At 31.8% G+C, this 25,266-nt stretch overlaps 2 protein-coding genes across 2 annotated transcripts in view; both read left to right on the plus strand.

The window, feature by feature from the left end:
- The window catches only part of LOC148282251 (uncharacterized), a 76,369-nt gene that overhangs the window by 45,478 nt on the left and 5,625 nt on the right, over positions 1-25,266 (plus strand). The gene's annotated exons all lie outside the window — the stretch shown is intronic.
- Positions 3,458-25,266, plus strand: part of LOC148282252 (neuronal pentraxin-2-like) — a gene marked incomplete at its 3' end in the record, with an annotated part of 48,597 nt that continues 26,788 nt past the window's right edge. Inside the window, exon 1 of the mRNA XM_088225375.1 lies at positions 3,458-3,697. The remainder of the gene's footprint in view (positions 3,698-25,266) is intronic.

A 25,266-nucleotide genomic window follows, 5' to 3' on the forward strand; every position in this document is an offset into this window, starting at 1 on the left:
CGCTTCTTTTTATACAGGCAAGTCGATTACTTCAACTAATGACATGTGCACCCTCTGCAACTCACTGGACCTGTCGTGTCAAGTCTTTCAAAGTATTCTTCGACATGCGAAAGCAACCCACAATCCAACCCCTTCATTTAATTATTTAAAAACTTATGAAGTCACTGACTCGGGACAATTCTCATCAGTCAGAAGTGGAACACCGCCGCTATATTATTTTACTTATTAATTCTTAAAATATGTGTTATAAATAAATCATAATAAATTTGATAAAAATCAATTGGATAAGCTAATCAAACGGACAAAGGAGCAGGTTTTAATCGGTTTAACCTCTAGCATTTTTGTGGTTTTTTTCTACACTATTTTGGCAATAAATTAATGCCCGGTCAATAAATTTAAAACAAATATTTAGGAGTATTTAGGTAACTTTGACTCTTCACCCCGAAAAAAATATATATGACGCTAACCTGGCAAGTTGTATTTAAAAATGTTCAATTTATTTTGTTGTTAAAATGGTATAACATTTACTTTGTTTTACTTTAGAAAAAAAGATATTGCTTTATTTAATGCAAAATAAGCTGATAGTATAATAATTTCATTTATTAGGAATTCCGATATAAACAATTGCTTTGGTTTATTATAGTAAAAAGTGTTTATTATAAACTCAATAAAACACAAAGATGATTTCAAAGCTAGTGTTTAAAATGGAATAAATTGGCATCGCTTGATCAAATGAACTCGTTTTTTTAAATACATATTTTATTTCAAACTATCCAAAACAGAAAAAAAACAAAGCAAGTGCTAAAATTGCATGCCACGTGCTTCAATACACATGCGGCATTTTTGGTGAGTCATAGGCTGGCCGAACACCCCTTAAAAGGAATAAAAAGGATTATGGGACACTCTGTATATATTTTATGGATAAAGAGGCACAATATTTTTTCTAATGTAAAAAATAAAGTTAAGATTTTTGATCAAAACTTTCAAGCGTGGATTTGTAGAATCATGAAATGGCGATACGAAGCTACATACAACAAATATCGATCGGTCAAATGCGGTCGTCCAGTAATCCGTTCGACATTCCATGTACTTCTATTTATTTTTTCAACACGTAAAATTAATAAGCACTTAAATTTGTTCATAAATTTGTTGCAACGGAGAGGGAAAACCATAGAATTAAGAACAGTCCAGAAACCGCATACGCACATCAAACAGAAGGCGACTAAACTACTCACAAATAAGTAGGTTTACGTTTTGACCCATTAGTTTCTTTGTAGACATCGCCTCAGTACGCAACTCCTGATTTAAATTCAACTATGCCGTGTTGTGTCTTTTTAAAGTGTAGAAATACTGCTAGGATCTTAAAGAAACTGGATGCAATCACATTTCATGTGTAATTAGCAAATGAATGTGTATATAACAAATGCATTACTTAAAAATTTAATTATTTTTCTGTCAGATTGTCGAAGAAACAAAATGGAAATTTCGTTAGTGTTGCTAGGGCAGTAAATTTGTTTAACCTACTTTGCTCACCTAATGAGAAATTAATGAAAATTGGATCTCGGATTAAACAACTCTGTGGTGGACATTTAACCGACATTATCATCAAAACATCAAATAATATTTACATTTACATTTTTTTTGCAGCACAACAGGCCAGGAGGCCTAATTACAGTGGTGAATTACATCACAGAGCACCCAGGCTTGAGAAAAACCACATTTTGATTTTTGTACTCTCACTGGGAGTCAAACCCGGAATCTTCCGTGCGTGAGTCAAGCGTCTTTACCACTACACATAAAATTTATATTTTATGTGTAGTGGTCAATAAAATTTGAATAAAATTTGTTTTACATTTTATGTTTAAAGTTCATTAATTCAATTACTCTTATTAAATGACCCTTTACTTATCTACTCTGTTGTGTAAATCAATATTTCCACGTGCACACTAAAATTTTAAAGAAATTAACAGATTTCTTTTTTTTTTACCTTACATTTGTGTTATGTTTTTTTTTTACCATCAAGCAACATTACGCTGTGACCTCACGAATGCGCGCGGCGAAAGTAGGGCATAGTGGGGGAATTATTGGACACAGTCAGATGTATTCAAATATGATTCTACGCTCCTTCTGGACTATTCTTAATTCTATGAGGAAAACATTTGCGAGAATAGAATATGAATGTCTTAGCATTTATAGGGCTCATGACCAGTCGTTGGCTTTAAAAGAAATCTATTTTAATTATTATCCTTGTCATGTCTTCCGGACGTTGGCGACAACTACAGCGAAAGCATCTCGATCCTGCGCTACTTTTAAATTCCGCAGCCGGGACAACTGCTAATTTGATGTATTCGCTATAGTGATGCCCTAAGCCCTGTGAATGTCAGGACTTTAATATTCATCTAAAAAATGTTTTCCCTCTCTGTTGCAAACAAATTAGAAATAACTCCCTTCAGAGAAAATCCAGCATGTCTACAAACATTAAGACATACTCAAAACATATAGGGCGATTTTTTATGAAAATCACATAGATAAAATTTTCAGCCATTTTTCTTAAAAAAAGTCTACAGATGGATAAGTTGAAGAAATGTGGACGTTCAAATATGAGCACAATGGTGAATTTTACACAGTGTGATAAGTGGTCCTTTAAACCAGCCAATAACAGGTCATAAGCCCAGTAAATGCTTAGGCTTCCGTTATAGTTCATCTCTCCGGTCGTAGCTTAAAATTCGTAGAAAAAGATCATAATTGGAAACTAGAATCCATGCGCTCCGTAGCTGCAAGGCGCGCTGGAATTTTCATTTTTTGTACAGCGCCCCTGAGGTGATTTTTACAAAAACGACGCAATATAAATTGTTCAACTATAATAATAATTGTGGTCAGCGCGTTTGCTTGCGCGTTCAATTCCCGACATGGTTGAAGTGAAATATGATTTAAAACGGTGTTTTAACACTAGAGTCCCTGGGCTCCGATTAAAGTGGGAAGTAACAGAGTTATCCTCGACTTTCTATAAAGAAAAACCTAATTTGTGTACGAAAATGAGTATATTTGCGTAAATATAAAAGTATCTTCGTCGGTAACCTATAAGTGAACAAGTTTAGAAGAAAAATTTGTATGCGTATTCTGCTTTTCATACAGAAACCTTAATTTTACTTTGTAGATAAAATTAAGGATAAATGTTATCTTGCCATTGTAATCGGGGCCCTGGACTGGCACTTGAAGCAGAAGACTGATTATTTTTCCTTCGTGTAACAAAAATGATCAAGATACGCTGCGATTAATGTACCGTTAGGTGCGGTTAGGGAATGAATGAATGAATAATAATAATAATAATAATAATTCCGTTATTTAAAATATTTTCCCTCTTCAATGAATTAAAATGTTTTAAATCTGTTGAATTAATGTTTATTTCGCTATCACGCTGGTCCGATATAAAAGCATTCGGAGGTGGCACGCATCTGGCGGGGATTCGGACGAGTGGGAGAGTTCCGGACAAGACGCGAGTCCGGCCCGCCGCCATCGCACACCACGCTCGCTATCAGCATAGTTTGCACTCGCTTCTCTGGGAGGCCAGTGCGCGCGCATCTGCATACACACGTCGAATCTGGGTTCGTTACCATCATCGGAAAATCATTGCAGAATTAAGTGTCATCGAGAAGCGGTTTAATTATTACACAGTGCAACCTTGGAATGTGGAAACGTAAGTTTTTTTTTATTTACTCGTAATTGAAAAAAAGAAACATAAATTACTCATTACTTAAAAGCTTCATATTACGATGACAACTCTGAGCTTTAGTTACTTGTAATAACGGTATTTTTTTTATTATAATGCCATTTTTTTTTCACTTTTAAGGAAGACCAAAAATATATTTTTTTGATAATTATAATTTAAATTAGATTAACTTATTTTGTGGTTATTCATTATATGTATATTATTACAATAAAAATAAATACACATTGTTTCTAACCCTTCAATATTTTTTTTATAACCTACCGTTTTCGAAGCTACAAAAGCTTCCTTTTCAAGATTTAATTGAGTAATGAATTTTATAATCTTTTATAATTTTCAGTGTCTACTAAAAGCTTGCGTAGCTTCTAAACTGGTAGGTAAAAATAGATGTATGGGTGTTATAAATTATGTGTTTTTTTTTGTGTTACATAAAAAACTTTAATTCTTTATATTTAACAGTTCGGCAATATAAATAATAAGCTTTGATATCCTTGCCATTAATTCTATATATTGGCTTTACGCCTTCACGAGATGTGTTTGATTTTATAATTAAAATTGTGGTTTTTTTTGGGTGAAAGGAACGAATCAAATATGTTATCATTACATATTTTTTTATAAGTTACGTATTTTATATTTATCTTGAATATTTTATTTTTTGTATCGAAGATTTTTTTTTATCAAATACCTAACAACCAATCGTAATTCAATTTTTTTTTAAATACCTATTATATTAATAAAGTTTAATATTTTCAATACGATTATGGATGCTGATGCGGATGAAAATGCTACTGAACTCAATAATAATTCAAGAAGAGGAAATACGGAGTCTTTTCAGTATCATTATAATTTTTTTCCATTTAGCTATGTAAAAAATATAGGTGTAAGACATAATGATCAGGATATAGGAAATTGGATCGCATTCCGGGTTGAAAAAACACCGCGACGAATGACTTATTTTTCAAAAAACACTGTGATTCGATCATTCATGATTGCCAGTAACATACGTATAGCGACGACACTCAAGGTCATAAAATATTTTTTTTATACAGTCAATATTTTTACAGAGGAAACATTAAACCGTCGATAAATTATAGTGCAAAATGATTTAAATCATACACTCAAAATAAATAAATAGATTACTTTGAATACAAGTAAGAGATTGTTAACAAGTCGTCAACTGAACGTAGTTATGCAGAAAGCAGCCAGCCATAGAAAAGCGAAACTGAGATAATAGCACCTTTGTGAAAAGAGTGAATAATCAAATCTGCACAACAGTTGGAATGTTTTTGACTTGAACAAAAGATAAACAATAAATACATTCGTTTTTTTTTTAATATTACAAATAAGAATGTAATATTAGTTTTAATGATTTTCAAAGTACCATAAGATTTTTCTAGTGCTGTGAGTGGTTTCTGCAAATTGAAAAATGCCGTTTTTGTGATCGACACCATTTTCAGAAGGTGATGAATACAGTTTTTTTGTATGAAAGCGGTCTGGCTGTTTTTAGCAGAACATAAAATTGACCTTACTGCACCCGATAACACAAGTATCTAATTTTTTCGAAATTGTGGACTGGCAGCTATCTGCATAACTACGTTCAACTGTACCTTGGATAAAGAAGTAAGAAATTACTAATTAAATTAATCCACATAGGACAGTATTTTGAAAAACCACAAACAGCTTTAATACGTTTAAAGTCAATATAACCAAGAGGATTGCTGCATAGGCCCCTTAAACAATTATAATATGCTCCAAACTATGCAGTGAATCGATCATAAAATATATTTTTGATTTCTCCTCAATGCTTAGTGTATTTTTACTTTTGTTTACCTTTCTTATTACTGTGTTCCATTGCAAACCAGTGAATTCACAATTTGTTAGCCTTAGAACACAACACATCTACGATACTTCGGAGGTGGATGAAGGTTGAGGGAAAAAAAACTATGTGTATAATGTGATTCATTATCTCTGTAGCAAAATTCCACCAATATTAAAATTTTCTCGAATTTCCAATAATGTGGCGTCCACATTCAATTGTGTTAAAATTCGCAAGAGCTCAATAGCAAAAAATATATATTGCTATAATGTAATTGTAACTTCGTCGTTTTTAAACAATACGGGTATAGCCTGAAATAGAATAAGCGCCCTCAACAGTCAATCTCTATGGTCCAGGATGTGTAGTTTTTAATGAAAAACAAATTGTGTATTTTGTAATGTAAAATTGAACATTAATATCATAGAATAATGAATACCGAACTAAAAATTGAATTTTCGCTTATATTGTATAAAACAGCGATGATTTCCAAAAATATAATGGAGGTCACACTATTTATATTTAAAAATAAATATGTTTAGAAACAATTCAAAATACTCGACTTATTTTTAGCTTTTTATTTGAAATGGATCTGGCTCAGTATATTTATTTATATATTTTTATTATTTATTTCTTTCACTTTTTGTACATAGTGTTTATTGTACATTAGCGGGCTTATTGCCAAATGGCAGTTTCTTCCAACCGACCAATATATAAAAGTTTAATTTTTATAATTATAGTTACAAAACATATTCAATAGAAAAAAATATTAAGATATATTAAAATAGAAATAACTGGATTGGTATATAAATTACCTGAAATCAATACTATTACTCAATGGGAAAAAGGAAAAAAGGAGAATAATATAATCATTATTTTACTAGAGACGTATAGAATAATTATTGAAGAATGTATTTAAAAGTAATCCCAGGGCAAAATTATTTTCAACAAAGAACTTATAAAGACCTAGTAACTACCCAGCTAGCAAAAATATTTCCCTTTTAATATACACTCTAAGTCTTAAAAGATGTGCTAAAATCCCCGTGGAAGTGGCGCTGTTACGTCGTGTTACATTAAGCCAAAGACGAAATGTTTTAACATATAAGAATTTGAATACAAAAAATTAACACGTACGTCTGCTTAATCTATTTTCCAAAATTTGTAAAAATAATCCTATATTTTCGACCCGTTAAAGCAAAATACGACTTCATTATTTATATATTATTTTAAATAAGAGATATCTAAAGTCTTGAATCATATTATATAGACTTAAATAAGTTAATAAAGGTGTAATTAACATAATTCATGCGAAAAAGACTTGTACACTAATAACAAACCGATAAATATTATGGCATTCGTATTTACTTTCATTTAAAAGCATAATATTTTGTCATAGTTTATCAAACTATAATAGCTAAACAGCCTACATATATTGCATACATGTTTTACTAATATAGCATGGTCGAGATAGATACAGTATATTTGTAGATACAATGTCTAGCGAGAGTTTTTTGAACTCACTAATATCGATTGAGTTTTTCTACTGCCATTTCTCGATGGAACTGCATTTTAATTGTAATAATAAAAATGCGTTTGTAGTTGAATTCCACTCTTATTTAAAAATTTTACCAGTGACCGGGTTTCGTCGTGACCGACATCGTCAGCATGGATGTGGGTCACGACGAAACCTGGTCACTTGTAAAAATTTAAAATAGAAGTTGAATTAAACTATATGCGTATATTTATTATTATAATTACTAATATAGGTTCTGAGCAGATATTTCATTAATTTCTCATACATACTCGTACCAATTAGTTTTCTGGAAATAATTGGAGTAAAGGAACACTTAAATTCTGTGTACCAATTTAAAAAAACCGAAACCGACATCTGTTATATAACCACAGTACATATCACTACGAGATTTATATCAAATTGCGTAATAACGCCATATTGCGTCTTCGGGGAATCACTTCGGATTCTTCGTGCTTCGCTACATAATTCGTACATGTTTATCATGCACCTTCATCGTGACATTTAGCAAATTCCGAAGATCGTTAGGATTACATCTTAGCACAGTGATCAATTCAAACAATATTGTACCAACAATCCTAGGAAATAAATTTTTTACAGTATATAGTGTAAAATTATTAAAAGGGGTCATTTTTTTAAATAGGAAAGATGACATCTACATCTTACTAGCGATGCACATTTTATATTAAATAATTAACTTATAAATTATTATTAAAATAAAACTTTGTAATGTTCGACATTTTTTATTATTTTACAAGAACACTTCTAAAGTTTCGGGAGAGCACTCTTCCCATCGACAAGTGATATAAAACTAATTATAAATACAGAATATTGTTCACGGTGTCATTATTTGCATTTTTTTTTTAAATAAATATTTGCGTTCTTATAATTTACCCAAATATTTCATTTTGAGGGCCGTTTTCAACGAATTTTAAATAACTCACTGTAAGAAAATGGGAATCAAGTTGGGGTAGAGTGGGATTCGAACCACGGACCTTTGATCCGTGAGTCCGAGAAGCTAGCCACAGGACCACAACTCGAGTCTTTATAGAATCTATACAAAAAACAAACGAATTAATCAGTAATGGAACCTAAGGCAGGGTGGATATTCCACTTATCTAAGGTGTTAGCATATATATGGATAGTTATCTAAAGTACAGATACGAAAACATGATCAATGAGGGAGGAGTGCTCTCCCGTAACTGTAGTATTGTTCTTGTAAAATAATAAAAATTGTTTAACACTAATAACAAAGTTTTATTTTTATAATAATTGATAGTGAAGTGTTACGAAGTGAATGCCGGTTCAATTAATAATATTACTTTAATTTTATTTAAAACATTGAAAGACTTTTTTTATCGCTTAACATCCCTATAAACTGACCTACAAGCGACTTGTGTCCAAATAACCAAATGAACTATATTTATTCTAGTCCACTCCTGTCTTATTTCGAACGTAGGCAGCTCACATTACCATCCTTTCAAGGAAAAAAAGACTCGATTTATATGTTTCATTGGCAGCATAATGATAATATAAAATAAAATAGGAAAGAATTCGTTAGTCACGTAAACCGGCCCCTACCTAATAGCCCGATGCTTTAGGGATCTGGGCTTGGGGAGTGAGATTTAGCAAAATGTAAACTCTCGCCTTTCAAACAGTAGTCGGGCTCTTTATAAACCCGGGCTTGGAAGGAGAGAACTATTCACAGGAATCCGTCACAATAGATCTTCACAGGTCGCAGTGACGTCAGAAGCTTGCATAGCACTGACCCCCACCACTAAGAAAAAAAAAGCCTTGAGAAAGAACCTTGTTTAGCTTTGAAACCGGTCGGTGGATTTTTTTTTTTCAATAGCGGTTAAAAACAAAGTTGTTTTATTTATTTAATTATAATGAATAACCACAAAGATAGTGCTTCAAATATAAAATTTACATTACTACGTTGCCTAAAAATATTTTTTAAACATTTTTGATTAATAAATCAACTTGACGGTAAGGCCTTATTTTATTTTACAATGCAACAAATTAAAATTAATTAAAACTGCAAACATATTTGCATGTATTGTCATAGATATGATACAAGTATTTATATTAAATTACGTAGACTGGTGGGTAATAAACTTATCGAGTGAGGGTAATATGATCCCAGTTATCATTGATGTAATCACTCTTGAATTGAAAAGACCCAAAATGACAGCCAGGTGTATACTGGGAACCAGATGATGAGCTTTTGTTTAGTACACATACACGAAAATCAATCACTTTCAACAACGCTATTTAGTATTAATTTCATACTAGCGTTGGCGCAGCGTGACGTTATTTCAGAAATATCTATCGTGGTAAAGTATGAAATTCACAATAAAATATTTCTAGAAACATGTAGAGAAATCTGTATTTTGATTGACATGTTTTTTTGCAGTCTGTTTTTTGTTATATGACCTAGCGAATACAAGTCTAAGTCACGGTCAAACCTACGGGTATGTATATCGGGCGTGGTGGATTGTTTTGAAAAATAAGGTGCTAACTAAATTTGTTACGTCCCAGCTCGGGGTGTTTAAGCGTGATAAAACTTAAAATTGAAATAAAAATAAGGAAATTAGTTTTGAAAGGAGTATATTTTTATTATGTTTGGATGAATGAAAGTACGCATTGATTTATTGTTTCAATGACATCCGACAAACATCCTCAGCGACAAGCTACAAAGCGCATTTTTCCTAGAAATCCAACGTTATTTCCGATAAGTTGCCTCTTATATTATTGGCTTCCAATGCTTCCCGAGTTGTTGGTTTATTTTCATAAGCCGTAGACTTAAAGTAGCTTCATAGGGAACAATCCGATGGGGACAAATCGCAGGATCATAGAGGCCAATTAACTGGACTCGCCAAACTTGTGGCACAGAAAATTCATAATTTCACGAAGAGCGTATAGGACGTTTGGCGAACTGAACACTGATGTTTAAAGTAAATTTCCACAATTCGCAAGCGATGTTCGGGTGTAAGGCATTCCATTATAAACTTGAGTATTGTTACAGAACACAATTGTAAAAAAAAACTGTCATCATTACTTTGACAACAGACGGTATTACCAATCGAAAGTTTTATCACGATAAAAATGATATCCGTTACAATGTACCCATAGAACACGTCAAAGAAAACCAACTTTGCTTTAACTGGACATGAGACAGTGCAAAAAATCCATCTCCAGATACTGGCATACGTTATTTATCACAACATGAACTATCTCTTCTTTCCAGTGACGAGAGAACCCTTTTAATACGCTTTCACCGCTTTGATTTTTTTGCCTCCTCTTTCATAGTAGCAGCTGCTCGATTAAAGAATAAGCTACCCACTAATGTTAGAGACGATTTGTAATAACCATTATAATGTAGGAGACCAACAATAAAAGATTTAGTTTTCTTACTGCAAGTAAAAAATAATGTAATAAAACATATCTACATTTTATAAATGAAGCTAAAATTAGATGAAACATATTTTGGACTTACGTGAATATTTAATATCGTAGCCGTTCAGACAAAAGTCACTTACCCTTAAAATGTCAACTTTGAATTAAATATGCCATTCAAAGCGTATAATAATGTTCTTTAAGAGGTAATCGTCACCAAGGTAACTTAGAAAGAAAAAAGTTGCGTAAATCCGGATTATTTTGTTTTTGCTACGTGATAAAGTCACATTGTTATATTTTAAAACCTTTTTAAAAAACACGTTAAAAAATATTTCTCTTAAAACAAAAAACATGTTATAACCACAGGATTATAATACTTATTTCTATTATTTCCTTCCTTTCACTAACTCTTCTTAGCTTGCATTGTCCAGATTATAAACAAGCTTAAGTCACCAACCAAAATTTAGCCGCTTTGCCTCATTCAAAACCTTCCAGAATTTTTCATGCATCAGAAGGAATAAGTTACTGATGGATTTCATTAAAAATACACGAATAAATACATAAAACTTTAAAACACAACAATTTGATTTTTGCTTGGTCTCCAAACTTTCATATTTCGATTTCTCAAAATGTTGTATTTTAGGTCAGTGACTTTTGCCTGAACGGCGACGATATGTATATTTACTACTTTTTTGACTGTCAGAGGTTTGTTATATTTTTACGACTAAATAAAGAATTAAAACAATACAAATAATCATATAAAAAATATGTCAATAGGGTCATGTGTTAATTTTAACACCTAAGAAAATGAATTTGATTGTTCACTATGATCCATTCGTTAACATACATGTATGTTTATTATATTCCATGTAGGCGAATAAACACATTAAAATTTTATGCTCCAATAATGTTAGTTCAACAAGTTCAATTATTTTCGCTAAACAGAGGAAGATACTCGTATCAACACCACGGAAGATGCAACTTTAAGTACAACAAATTTAAGTAGGTAATTAACAGCATTATAATAAGGTTTACAAATTCAACAAGTTTGAAAAGTTATAATTTAGTTCTCTTAGTGAGTATGTGTTTTAACTCAGTGTAGAGTGCTGAAGTTATCCAATTAAAATTACCTGATTCCAAAAATGCAGTCGTGTTAGAAGTTCTGTGTGGTAAGAATCTAATTTGTTAGAAACATCTAAAAACGTATTTTAAAAATAATTATAGGAGAAACCCGTTAATCGTGCCGAAAACATGGAATTCACATGATTATTTTCTATAATTATACTTGATTTGATAGTACTGTAATGCAGATAATCACTTTACTTTCATATAAAAAATAATAAAATCACAGATACCTTTCAATTGTTTTTGACCAATTAATGCTTTCACCTAGTAACGAACTACCTACTTTTAACTACCAAATACTGAAAATAAAATTATCAAAATCATACTCCAGCAATAATTGAATCAATTTAAACTGGTTGGAACTATACTTGAGTACTTCTTTTGTCGTGTTATTATGACATTCAACATATGGTTAGTTTAAAACTTTCAAGTTTATTATTGCAATGTTATTTATTATAGAAATAAAAGACGAGAGATATCTACTTAATTTGTGCATTTCATACTTCAGTGCAGCAGCTGCAGAACAGCGATTATTCATTATATTTAGTAACACGTTATAACTTTAGTTACCCACTAAGTCTAGATACTTGTGGTACATATTTGTTGCATAGAATAAAACGGTTTTGTTTTTTAAAAGGTTATAAGCCCTGCCCAATCTACCTAGATTTTCAAATTCAATTCAGTTTCATCACTGCAGAATAGCGGTAATTTCGTATTTGTATTAACATATTAATGATTAATTATCAACTAAGTACAAAAACTTTTCGGTGGGACAAATTTTTTTTAGGACATGTTTATTTTACACACTTTTTTATTTAATACACTTATTTATTATCTTTTAACATCACCATTCCCTTTCCTCGTCTGATAGTGCATAGGACAGAATCAATCAAGGATCAAAATAGTATCTTGATCAGTCTTACGCTGCAGGTACCAGTCCAGGGACTGTGAAATATTCTAGTGTAAAAACCTTTTAACTGACACCATAAATTATTAAGCAGGTAGTTTTTTCTCAAGTTCTTTTTTCAATTGAAGATCTTCCATAATTATAATGGTGTGCGGGAGATCATTAAACAACTTTGGAAAAACGCAATTCGAACAGAGAACCCTTATTTTGAAATCTAGTGTTGTGAGTATGGGAAACTTTTTTTCGAATTCCGGATGAAAAGTGTTCTACAATCGATTTGTAGTCACAAGGTTGTTTTACCGGTAGGCCATTGCACAATTTAAAATATTCACCTTCGCCCATATGTTTCGCCTGACGGAATCATATACTCTTCAGTTCGATCCCCTTAAACAGTCTCACCTGAATCTCATAAAGTTTACCCAGATGATACTGGAAACTGAGACCCCAAACACGCAATCCGTGAGACATAATCGATTCAATGAGCGAGGTATAATTATACATCTTAACGTTTTGGAAGGTAGTTAGCTTTTGTTTTCATAAATGACTTTAAGCCAGTACCTTAACCTGTCGTAGATTCCATCAATATGAACACCAGGGTCGAATCGTCCAAATAAGCGATTATGCACAGCTTACTATTATATTTGACTTTCGATACTTAATTCCAAATATTTTTTATTATTTACATATTATATTACAATTACATTTATTTGAATATATATTCGAATTTTAATAAAGGCGATAATTGATATGAGCTTGTATTTTGATTATAAATTTGCATTTAGTCATACCTTTATGGTGAGGATACATAAACAATTTGAGTTTTTTTAGAATTTATTACTAGTCATGCGCCCATTTAGCATTTGAAAAATCTTCTGAAAGCTATTTTCAGGTAATTTGATTCTTACATTTATTTATTTTAATTTTCTACTGAATGTGTTATATAATTTTAAGGTTTAATTTTTGTTTCGAAATCTTGAGTATACAGAAACAAATGTTTTTAAAAAAATAATTAAACCAAATATGCTTATATTATAAGTTTTGTAAAAGGCAATTTTGCCGCATACGAAAATCAAATAGAAATAATGAATTGGTCTAAATACTGATCCTTGAGCCGTTCCCAGAAAGGTTTTACATCTATATTAAAATATATATCAACAATTATTATTATTTTTATCAGCATATTCGTATTGTTTCCTTCCTATAAAAAAAACTAATTGGTTCTGAACATTGAAATAATAAGTAAAACAAGCAACAGGTTGTGTTTGGAACAAAAATAACATAATAAACCATTTCGATTGAAGCGAAACGTTTAATAATTAGAAGTGTCGACAAAAAATACACGGAAAATAAATTTAAATTATTTAACCGAAGCGAATTGGTTGGACCAAAAGTGAAATACATCCAATTGCGTTGACGCGCAGTGATTATATTATCATGAAGTTTGCCTAAAGCACTTTTAAACTATTTATTCAATTTCACACTGATTGTTTCTAGGTTATTATGCCGTGTGTCGTTCGTACAATGTTTCGGATCGCATAACAGCGTTCACCATCAAGGTTGATGTTATTTGGGTAGGTATGTGTGTAACAATAAGTCCCTAAGATTAATACTCTATGCAGTCATGTTATTCATTGCAGTATGCAGCTTGTAAATTTTTAATCTATGTCGGTTTGCAGTCGGCGCTTTTATGTGATTTCCTTATAACTGGGTACCAAGATGATTTTAATCGCATCCCATCACCTCTGTTTTTTTTTTTTAAATATATATATTTACTTTATTTAGTTCTATGATAAACATAGTCTCATAATATTTACAACACAATATTTAAAGCTATACTTATTCTTACATTATTGATTACTATTGTACACCTACTATCCTACTTTATACTATTTAAACTGTTCTTTTATATGTTCACTTACTTTAACTTCTGTTTATTCACTATTTATAACATGTATAATCTAGTATTTGGTTTACATATTTATAAACTCTTTACATCTTATTTGAAATAAATTCACACTTTTTTATTTTTTTATGTTTTCTGGCATTTCTTCAAAAAACTTTTATTCCCTTGTACATAAGGCAGTTCTGGGACACTGCTTATGATTTCGTTTTTTGTTTATATTACTCGAGGCTGTGATAAGTAATATCCAATCTCTGTTGCAATACATTTCTTGTAATATTCCCAATAATGTCAACAGAAGTCAAAATTTTCTATTTTTCAAATCTTTTAAGAGCAACTTTTGTTTTTATGCCCCAATGTCCAGAATGTGTTAATTAATCAAATTGTCACACAACTTGAAATTCTTTGGGATAGATCTTCCGGCTTTTCGTAGATCTATTCGACATTAACATAGGGTGGTATGAAGATGGATTGGCATGGGTTAGCAAGAAGTCTTACCTATATGGTGATAGTATTCGTGAATATACGAGATAAGAATAAAAATAAATAAAAAAATGCATAATTAAGGTGTAGCGATTAAGATGCTTGACATAAAAACATACAAATTAAACTTGATTTTACTATGCCTGGGTGTATTGTGCCGTCATTCACCGCTGCAATTGGAACTTCTGGCCTGTTGTGGTGCAAAGAAAAAAAAAAAAAAAAAATATTTTTTTTAAAAACAGCTAATGAGAGATATTCTCATTTTATTTACATATTATAAATAATACAGTTCTGTGCATGAAACAGAATCATGCCTTTAACGAGTGTTTTCGACTCGACGGCTACTCTCAGAGGAAAATCAAGTGGAGATAAGTCCGCCTCATTATGTAGTGTTAAACGTGTACGCCTTCCACTCTTGAAATCCTGGGCTTGATTCCGGGTAGGATGGACGTGATATTTTGATTTAAAGGTTTTTTGAACAGCAATATTTCATTGATCCTGGACTGGCACCGGGGCGTAAGACTAATCACCTTACCTTGGTGTAACGGATAACTATTCTGCGTTCAAATAATTATGTTATGCAATAAAGTTATTCCAATTCTATGAGATCGTTTGTTAGTCCTGTTTTGAATTGGAAATATAACTCCATGCAATATGCATGACACGGTTAATAATAACTACGTTTGAACTGGTATCGTAAGATGTTCAAAGAACGCCAACGTGAATGCATTGTGAAAGCTAAAAGTTTAATAACGAATAACGCATTTTTTTATTTAAATAATGACTTCAGTGTTAACAAAGGGGGTTGTCAACAAAGCTTTTAACATAATGCGGAGAAGTTTCTTGCCACCGGACACTGCCAGAAGCATTTAAGAGATGGGACAAAGAGTGAATAAGGCAGTTTTAACAATGCTCGGGAAATTGATACAGGGGTTAATTCATCAATCACCTTCTTTCTGTTATACAGATATAGTATATAACAACGAAACTAAAATACAGATTATCACAAAATTAATTAAGCCACAGTAAAAACGCTAAGAAGCTCGATAATTTGATAATAAATTAAAAAGTTTAAAATTTAAAAATAAATGATAATACTAAAGGTTTTATTTCTCAAATGACCCAAAAAGGTCATAGTGAAATTGTTCGTGAAATTTTTTGAGCACTTGCAGGAATTGAAAAAAAACCTTACTTTATTGTAAAATAAATAAAAAAAACTAAGTAAAATATCATTTCAAATAAAATTGACGTATTTATAATTAATTCTGAGAAATGCATTTTGTTTTTTCTGTATGGTAAATATACCTAATAAAATGTTATTTTAAACGCAACTATCCATTTGAAATATTTGCTTATGAGGTGGTTTTACATTGCAATATTGCGCTAGCTCTGGATTATCCCTTGAATAGTTAAACCGATCACCTTACCTTCCTGTACCACATGATCGAGATACACCTTATATGCTTTCTAATGCAAGTACAAATTAGGGTTATTATGATGATTTATTTGAAGTAAACATTATAAACCGTACGTAATGTTTTTAGTAAAGTTGTTATTTATTAAAAGTAAAAATAAGAAATATCTTGTTACGGTATTTTTTTCTGACTTACAAATGTATAATAAATTTAATATTAACGGTTTCATTGTTAAATATTTACGGAACAAAATATTATCAGCAGAAAAAAGCAACGGGGTTTCATGCGAAATCAATCCACTACAGGTGCTACCTTCATTCTAAGACAACTAAAGGAGATAATTGAATACAACAAAAAAGGCGTTTGGCATCTCACTAAGGCGTTGGACAGGATGCTGCTAAAATATGGTGTGAGGATACTTTTGCAGAAATATCTGATACATCAGCAACGTCTATACAAGATATGTATACCAACTATAAGACAAAAGTCAAAGCTAACAACGAATTGTCTAAGGAAATAGCAGCAAGCAGTGGTATTAGACAGGAAGATGGCTTGAGTCCCTTTATTTTCAACCTCATAATGGACGAGATCATCGAGCAACGCGGTCATCAATATATTATGCAGATTATACGGCGATAGTGGCTGAATCTGAAAACGACTTGCAACTCATGTTATACAAATTCCATCTCGTTGCACAGGAGGATTAATATATCTATTTCAGTTTCTAAAACCAAAAGTTTAGTTTTATCAAGACAACTTAAAAGACGTCTACTGATTATTGACAATGAATCAAAAGAACAAGTCGCAAGTTTTAGATATTTAAGAATTGACGTATGTAGCCATTATGACTTGTACAACGAAGTTTGATATCAAATCTACATAGCCTCTCAAGTGTCCGGATGTGTAAAAGAGATCATATGGAAAAATTAAAACATGCGAATTGACAGTAATATATATTTGTGAAACACATCTTGACAAACTTTGTAGAAACAGGAGCGGACACCACGAGAACAAATAACATACTAAGAGTTTTAGAGATTAGGGTCCTCAGATCGATTACCGGAAACACGCTGTGCGACCGGGACAGAACGATCTTAATACGGGAAACATGCGAAATCGTAAAAATATAGTAGACTGGAGCAGATACCGAAAAAAATTCTGGAGAGACCATAAAAACTGAATGAGCGGCGATAGACTGGTGTCCACAGCAGCCATAGAATTACGTTCGGACGGCGTCCATCTGGGAGACCCCTTAAGGATGGAAAGATAGTTGGGCCTCATATTTGGAGAATGAGTAGTCGGAGAAGAACAGATCATTAGATCTACAAGAAGATGAAGTAAAATAAGGTTTCCCGTGTATATTTTTTTTATAATCATTGATTTTGACATACTACTACTAATAGAAGATGGAATAAATCACATACCATATATTACTTACTACAGATACGAGGGTAGGCTGAAAAATAATGCAAACACGCTTGTAGAAGGCGAACCAAATGATTTTCAGACGTGCGCACGTGACATGTGGAAATAACATTTCCCCTCCACATTAGCAGGTTTGAAGACGTTGCAATCATCCAGTGTATTTTGAGAAGCGGAAGTACGGAGAAGGGTTCTAGTGATATGCAGACGCGAGTTAAACAGCGTGTTGTTATTGAATTTTTAACTGAATGAAATGACTCTTACTGAGATTCAAGGTCGTTTAAAAGCTGTTTAGAGTAACGATGGCGTTGATAGGTCGACTGTTAATTGATGGATAGTAAAATTTCGTGATTCCACGCCTGGAAAATCCATAATTGTTGATGAAACACGCAGCGGACGTCCGATCACTGCCACGGACGATAAACATCGCAAACTCGTCGACGATGTGATTCAAAATTACCGGCGAATCACTCAAAAGCATATTGCAAACCACATTGAAATATTCAAGGAGTGTTATAGGCAGTCTGGCGCCAATAATATTGTTAAATGACAACGCTCGTTCACACACCTCGCGCGCAACCAAGAAGGCTCTGCGAAACCTGAAGTTTGAACCGATTCCACACCCTCCTTACTCTCCCGACCTTGCCCCTAGCCATTTTTATTTTTTCCCTCTACTCAAGAGAGACTTTAAGAGTAATTTATTACATCTTGGACGATGAGATGAAGGCAGCTATTAAATCCTGGATTCGAGAAAAGTCGGAAGTATTTTTCAGAAACGAAATGAAAAAACTTGTTACACGTTAGGAGAAATGTGTTAGGCTTAACGGTGACTATGATGAAAAGTAAATACATGATTTCAAAACTTAAGACTTGTAGTGTCATGCACTTTTAACCAGATCTTAATATTTGTTTTTGTTCGTGTTCTACAAGCATGTCTGCATAACTTTTCAGCCTACCCTCGTATTTTAGATTTTTGATACCAAACTATACATGAACTATTTTTAGTACATACTCGAGTACGTAAATTAAAAATCATTATTCCATTCAAAGATCCGCCAATTTTTAGGATTAAAAAAACAAAAATAATCAGGGTTTCAAAGATTTACATTTCAAAATCACCGGTTTTTCTTTTTACTTATATAAATCTGTTTTTTTTTCAACAATGGTCAACTGAAGTTTATAATTGGCAAATATTGGAGTCTAGGTATTTAGAGAGAAAGATCTTATCATTTCATCCGTCTGTAAATTCTGGTGAAGGTAAAGGGCACCATTTATTGAAGTGGGTTGAGATTCTCCAAAATCAATTCACATACAGGGAAATGCCTGATTTAAAAAAAAAATGTAGTCGTTAATTTAATCAACAATATTTTAGGCATGTTTCTTCAAAATTCTAGACGAATACTGGAATTGATCGTCCAAAGTTTTTTTTAAATGTCCGTATTTCTTGGATTCTTCTTCCTTGTTGATTTTTCTGGTGCAAGGTGATAATTTTTTTTAATGAAGGTGATATCTGTACCTAACAAATAGTAACATACGTTTCTCATCGTGCATCGCTTTCAAATCGCAGGCAGAGAAAAAAGATCTCGTTCAAAAGAATTTCGCGTGATATTCCGAACAGATAAACATGACATTCTCATTGTTAAAAATTTTAAGTCAGAAAATCGTGAGACCCGGAATACATTGTTTCGACCAATTAAAATATTTAAAAACCATTAACTTTAAACGCCATTTAAATCCAATAACAACAGTAAAAGCGTAATATTTCAAACAGAGGAAGAACGTATTTGAGATAGGAATATACGAGTATAAGGTCTAGGCATTTATAAGGCTTATAAACTGTCATTTTTTCCGCTGAGTGGGGGAGTCTAAATAAAAGTAAATGTCTGCAAACTTTTAGGTATATTGTAATTATTGTAAAATAAGAGGATGTACAGTCAGCCATTACTAACATTTCATAAACCCTATGCCTGCCTAGATTGTCATACTCCTCTCTTTAAAAAAAATCTTGTTTCCTCTTTAGACTTGTTTTAGTATTTATATTTCAATAAGGATATTTATTATGTATGTACATACAAATTGTCAAAGTCAAACAATAAGCTATGCTATGTAGACATAATATTATGTCTCTTAATTAAAACTAATAATCATAACATTGATTGTTCTCGGCCCGAGACACCCTTAGTGAGGATACCTTTTTTAATAAAAAAAAATCATTTTTCGTGTATTACAATAAATTAATAAAATATAATAATACAAAACGATAAGTTATTGACGATATTTCGAGTATGTCCAAATGTTTGAAAACATGGCTAGATTTCTCTCCCTGTGTAGTTATTATGATTAAACATGCTTTCCAGCTAATGATAGACCCAGTAAATGCCAAGATTAGCATATAACCTTTTTAAACATGTTTCTCCTTTGTGTTGCAATAAATGTTTACCTATGCGTATACACAATAACAATGTTTAAAAATATTCAAGTTAAATTCTGACAAACGAGTATGTTCTTTTTACATTTTCTTCATTTTCATATGTTAGACAAAGGTTGAAAGTATTAAGCTAGTTAAAAAATAAATCGTTCGTTTGTTAAAAAATTACAAAACAACTGATGTAAGAAATACAATAAAATTAGTTAAAGTGTACAGACAACCGCTTGCAAAAAATTTCGTTTTTCATTTCTCATTTTTGTTTTCTCTAATCATTGATTTAGTATGACATTCATAAAAATTTTACTCGTCCGGATTGATAAATAATCAATACAGTTATGTGTGAAACAGAACCAGAAACTCTGAATAATTAATTGACAAAATGACTACTCTCAGGTGAAAATCCTAAAAAAAGAAAATGAGTAAGAACCATGTTCCACTTATTCGTTCAACGAACCAGGGTTCGTTTCCTGGCAGGGTGGACGTAAAATGTTGATTTTGAGGGTGGTTCTACACATCAATATTTCATAGTGTCTCTGGACTGGCACCTGAACCTTAAGACTGATCACCTTACATTCCGTGCAACAAATGAAAAATATCTAGATGCAACAGATTTCCTAATTCAAGATTCTTACCTGAGAAAAACCGTCGAGTCAAAAACACTCGTCCAGGATTCTGGTCCTACTTCACTCTCACAACTAAAAGTATATTCTGCATCCGCCCAGACACAGACAAAAATAAAGAATACCTGCCTAGTGAAAATCGGAAAAGTACGATAAATTAGATGTTCTTGCGATATAAACATTTTTTTTAAAGCGCAATGTGCAAGCTAATTTAAGTCGCACGACGAGGCAAGAGCCTACAATTAAGTGTTATTATTTCATTCAAAGATAATATGCACGCACATACGAAGATGTGAAATCATAACATGATAATTAAAAGTGTGTGTCTAAGGAAGCGTCATCAGCTTGCGTAGTGGAGTTAGCAATGTTAGCCAGTATCCGTTCTAGTTTACCCAGGTTCGACGGAAGAAATCAAAGTAATTAAAACAAGTCCATTTGATAACTTAATTTATCGCTCTTATGTGTGTGTATTTACTATTTATTGATTCAGCGCTTACTTTGTGAAATGACATTGTAAATTGAATAAATGATCACTTCATTTGTTACCCCATTTTAAAATACTACACACGTTTTCGGGTTCGATTTCTGTCATAGTTGATATGAAATATATATTTAAAAGGTTAGGTTAAGGTACTGGCTTAAAGTCATTTATGAAAACAAAAGCTAACTACCTTCCAAAATGTTAAGATGTATAATTATACCTCGCTCATTGAATCGATTATGTCTCACGGATTGCGTTTTTGGGGTCTCAGCTTCGAGTCTCATCTGGGTAAAATTTATGAGATTCAGGTGAGACTGTTTAAGGGGATTGTACTGAAGAGCATATGATTCCGTCAGGCGAAACATATGGGCGAAGGTGAATATTTTAAATTGTGCAATGGCCTACCGGTAAAACAACCTTGTGACTACAAATCGATTGTAGATCACTCTTCATCCGGATTTTTTTCAAAGTTTCCCATACTCACAACACTAGATTTAAAAATAAGGGTTCTCTCTGGTCGTTCCCCGAATCAAATATTTCAGAGAACAAACAATTAATTGCGTTATTCCAAGGTTGTTCAATGATCTCCCGCACACCATTATTAACATGGAAGATCTTCAATTGTAAAAAAGAACTGAAAAAAATACCTGCTTTATAATTTATGGTGTCTGTTAAAAGGTTTTTTTACACTAGAATATTTCATAGTTCCTGGACTAGTACCTGAATTGTAAGAATGATCATCTTACCTTCACGTAACAAAAATGATCAAGATATACTGCTATTGGTGTACTAATGCAGTGCTCTATGCACCATTAGGTACGGAAAGGTAATGATGATGATGATGTTGATCCGCGCAGTTCAAACTACGTTAAGTAGTCACTTTTTCTACGTTAACAAACGAACATGGAAATCTCGATTCATTTAATTTATTCTTATTGAAATTATAATCGATACTTTTTAAGTATTTCTTTTCTAAACTGAAATCATTGACTACTTATGATATGTGTATGTGTATTATTGTCTCTGGAGCTGACATAAAGGAATAAATTTCTCCCGTCACACTAAGACTTTATTTTTGATCCTATGTTAATTTCTTATGTATGTTGGAGTTATGGGTTTCAATCTCAGAGTAATAATTCGCTAGAGATCTCTTTAGTTCAATTTTTTTTGTACTGTAAAAAATATTTTATATGCAAAAGTAATTTAAGAGGACTTTACAGTGCTTGAAAGTTTTTTCTTTACATATTTCACATGTCATTTAATAACATTTTTTATTTTATCTTCAGCCAGATTTTGATTTTTCTTTTGAAATATTGTTTGTTTTCCATTAATTTTATTTTATGTGTAAGTATAATAAACAATTTTGAAGAAAAATAATCAATGCACCTTTGTCCAAACGTTGTGTTGAAGGGAGGTATACTGACAGCAATATTCATATCCCTGAGTAGAGGATGATAATGTCTATCTCTAAATCTGTCTAACAGAATAATTTAAGCATATATTAGGCATATCTATAATATATATATCTAGCATAAAACAAAAGTGATCATAATTTTTGATTTGCTTTTTAGTTTAACCAAAAACGTGTGACGGACAGTTTCGGTTTGCGCTTGCAATACTCGACCTGAGTACCTACGGCCCGTTGTATTGCTGTAAACTGTAGGTAACTTCGTGTTTGATAATAATATAATGATTTTTGTCCGTATGGGCGACTCTTTTAGCCAGTGGCGTATTATTACGAAAGGTTTTTTATTTAATCCTTTTTTCCACTGTTTTGATATATTCAAATATTTTTTCTTTTCTGTTATACATATTATAAGTTTGAACTCATGTAGGGAAATGCTAAAGACATTTTTAAGACATCAACATCAACTTAATATAATTTTAAAATTTAAAACGAAAATTTGAAAAATTCAAAACAAACAAAAAAGCGTTGATAATCTTGATAACAACCGAGCACTGGATGCCAAATTTGGGAATTTTTCCTACACATAATATAAACATTTATAATTTTACAACACAGCTTTCAATCATAATTTAAAAAATTCACTTTGTATAATTAACGTATATTATGTAGGTACTAATTCAGAAAATCATTTCAACAAGAAATAAAAATAAATCTTAGATATAATTATATGAACGTTTTTTTTAAGAATTGATTTTTATTTATTTTACAAACAAAAAATACAATTATGTTTTTTGTCTTAAAATTAAGTACCGTCAGGTATCTTTACACTGAAATAAGAAAATATAGTACCGGCAAAACTATAATATTTTTACGTATTCGCGGTTTATCTTTTCAAATTGTGAGAAAATATTTGCATTGTTAGCTGATAATGATATTTTAATTTTACCTTATTACAGGTTTGAACAACTTAGTCACAGTCAAACTTAATCAACATTTTGATTGATGACACATACGCGTGGAACAAAAATAAAGCAGTAGGATAATTATCTAAGTCTGTCGATAGAATCAAGTCAAAATTGGTAAATTAAAATATGAATTTGTAAATTAATTAATTTTAATTGTTTTGTTGCATTTATTCGGCGCTTACAGTTTCCAAACGTAAAACCAATAATATAATGCATGATTTTTTGTGTTAAAAATTCGACTTGGATTTTGAAATAATAGAAATACGTCATAATCATTTCCGTTCGCTTATTTTCGATGAATAGTTAATAGAGCACTGCATTATTACCTTAGAGTATATACATATAATTATTACCCAAATTTCAATAATTTATTTCTTGAAGACAATAATGTATTTCAGTCATACGCTTCTGAGACATTATGAAATATACCATGGCCGAAGAAAAATACGATTATAAAGAGATTAATCGTTTCGATTTACGTTATTTATCGACAATTCTGGATTGGACTTCATTGTAATTTTATGAGAACTTATGGTTTCATAAAAGTTTTTTTTAAATACTTGATAAACTCCCACATATTTATAGGACCAACTAGCGATTTCGCCCTATAACCGGCATCTTTTGTAGTCGCCAGGCTGAAGATGCTCATTAAAGGGTGAAAACGCCAATTGGTCAAATAAATAAGTGGAAGTGCACCAAATACTTTTAACTTAAAATTTATATTCAAATAAAAAATATTTTAATAAAATAAACGAAAACAAGTTTGTTTTCAAACACTTTTTTTTCAAACAACCGGTTTTAATGAAGCTTCTTTATCAAGGTAAACTCAACTTGTTAATTCTGTCCTTTTTTTACTGTTTACTTAATATTATACTGCATATGGAGCTAAAAAATAAAAAGTCTTTTTGTATTTTAAGGGGAAGCGTAATGTGAAACGGGTACGATCTTTAAAACTAGACAGGAGTAGATTAAATGAAGTATTGTTTGCATGGATATTCATCATTTTTCTATTATGAATCGCCTTTTTTATTAAATTATCAATATACTCGTATCGTCGGCGGGCATTACTAATATTTTGTCAAAAACAATATTTTCATATTGAGGGATTTATAACATTTTGGATGTTCCCTAATCATACGATATGCGTGGGACCAATAGGAAGCAGCCATTCTGAAGAAGAATAGCATCCCGGATCGGAGTGAATAATGTGTTGGATCTGAACAGTTTTTTCTATCTCCTGGAAAAAAATGATTTAGTAGATTGGTGGTAGTGCACGCCGACCCGCAATATCAATCATTACAAAAATCGAATACAGTAGAACTTTAATTATCCGAACTCCGACCATTCGAATCGCTTTCGGAGAAAACAAAAATAAAACGAAAACGTACTGCGATTCGCAAAATAACGACTTGGCTGCCCGAAAACGTATGATGACAGTCAAACAGCTAAGTTTGCCAAGATGTTCAGCAAGCAATGACTTTCATTTACAGTACGGTACGTATATGCTGTACTAATGTACAGCACTTGTAACTACGCTTAACATGTAAAAGTGTTGCCTTCTCATTTAATTAATTAAAAGCTCGATTATCATTTTTATTCAAACAGCAATTAATTGAACATACACATACATACAGTTATTAAT

The sequence above is a fragment of the Micrasema longulum genome, unplaced genomic scaffold (genome assembly GCF_059751315.1).
Source record: "Micrasema longulum isolate JH-2025_06_02 unplaced genomic scaffold, ASM5975131v1 h1tg000354l, whole genome shotgun sequence".
NCBI lineage: Eukaryota > Metazoa > Arthropoda > Insecta > Trichoptera > Brachycentridae > Micrasema > Micrasema longulum.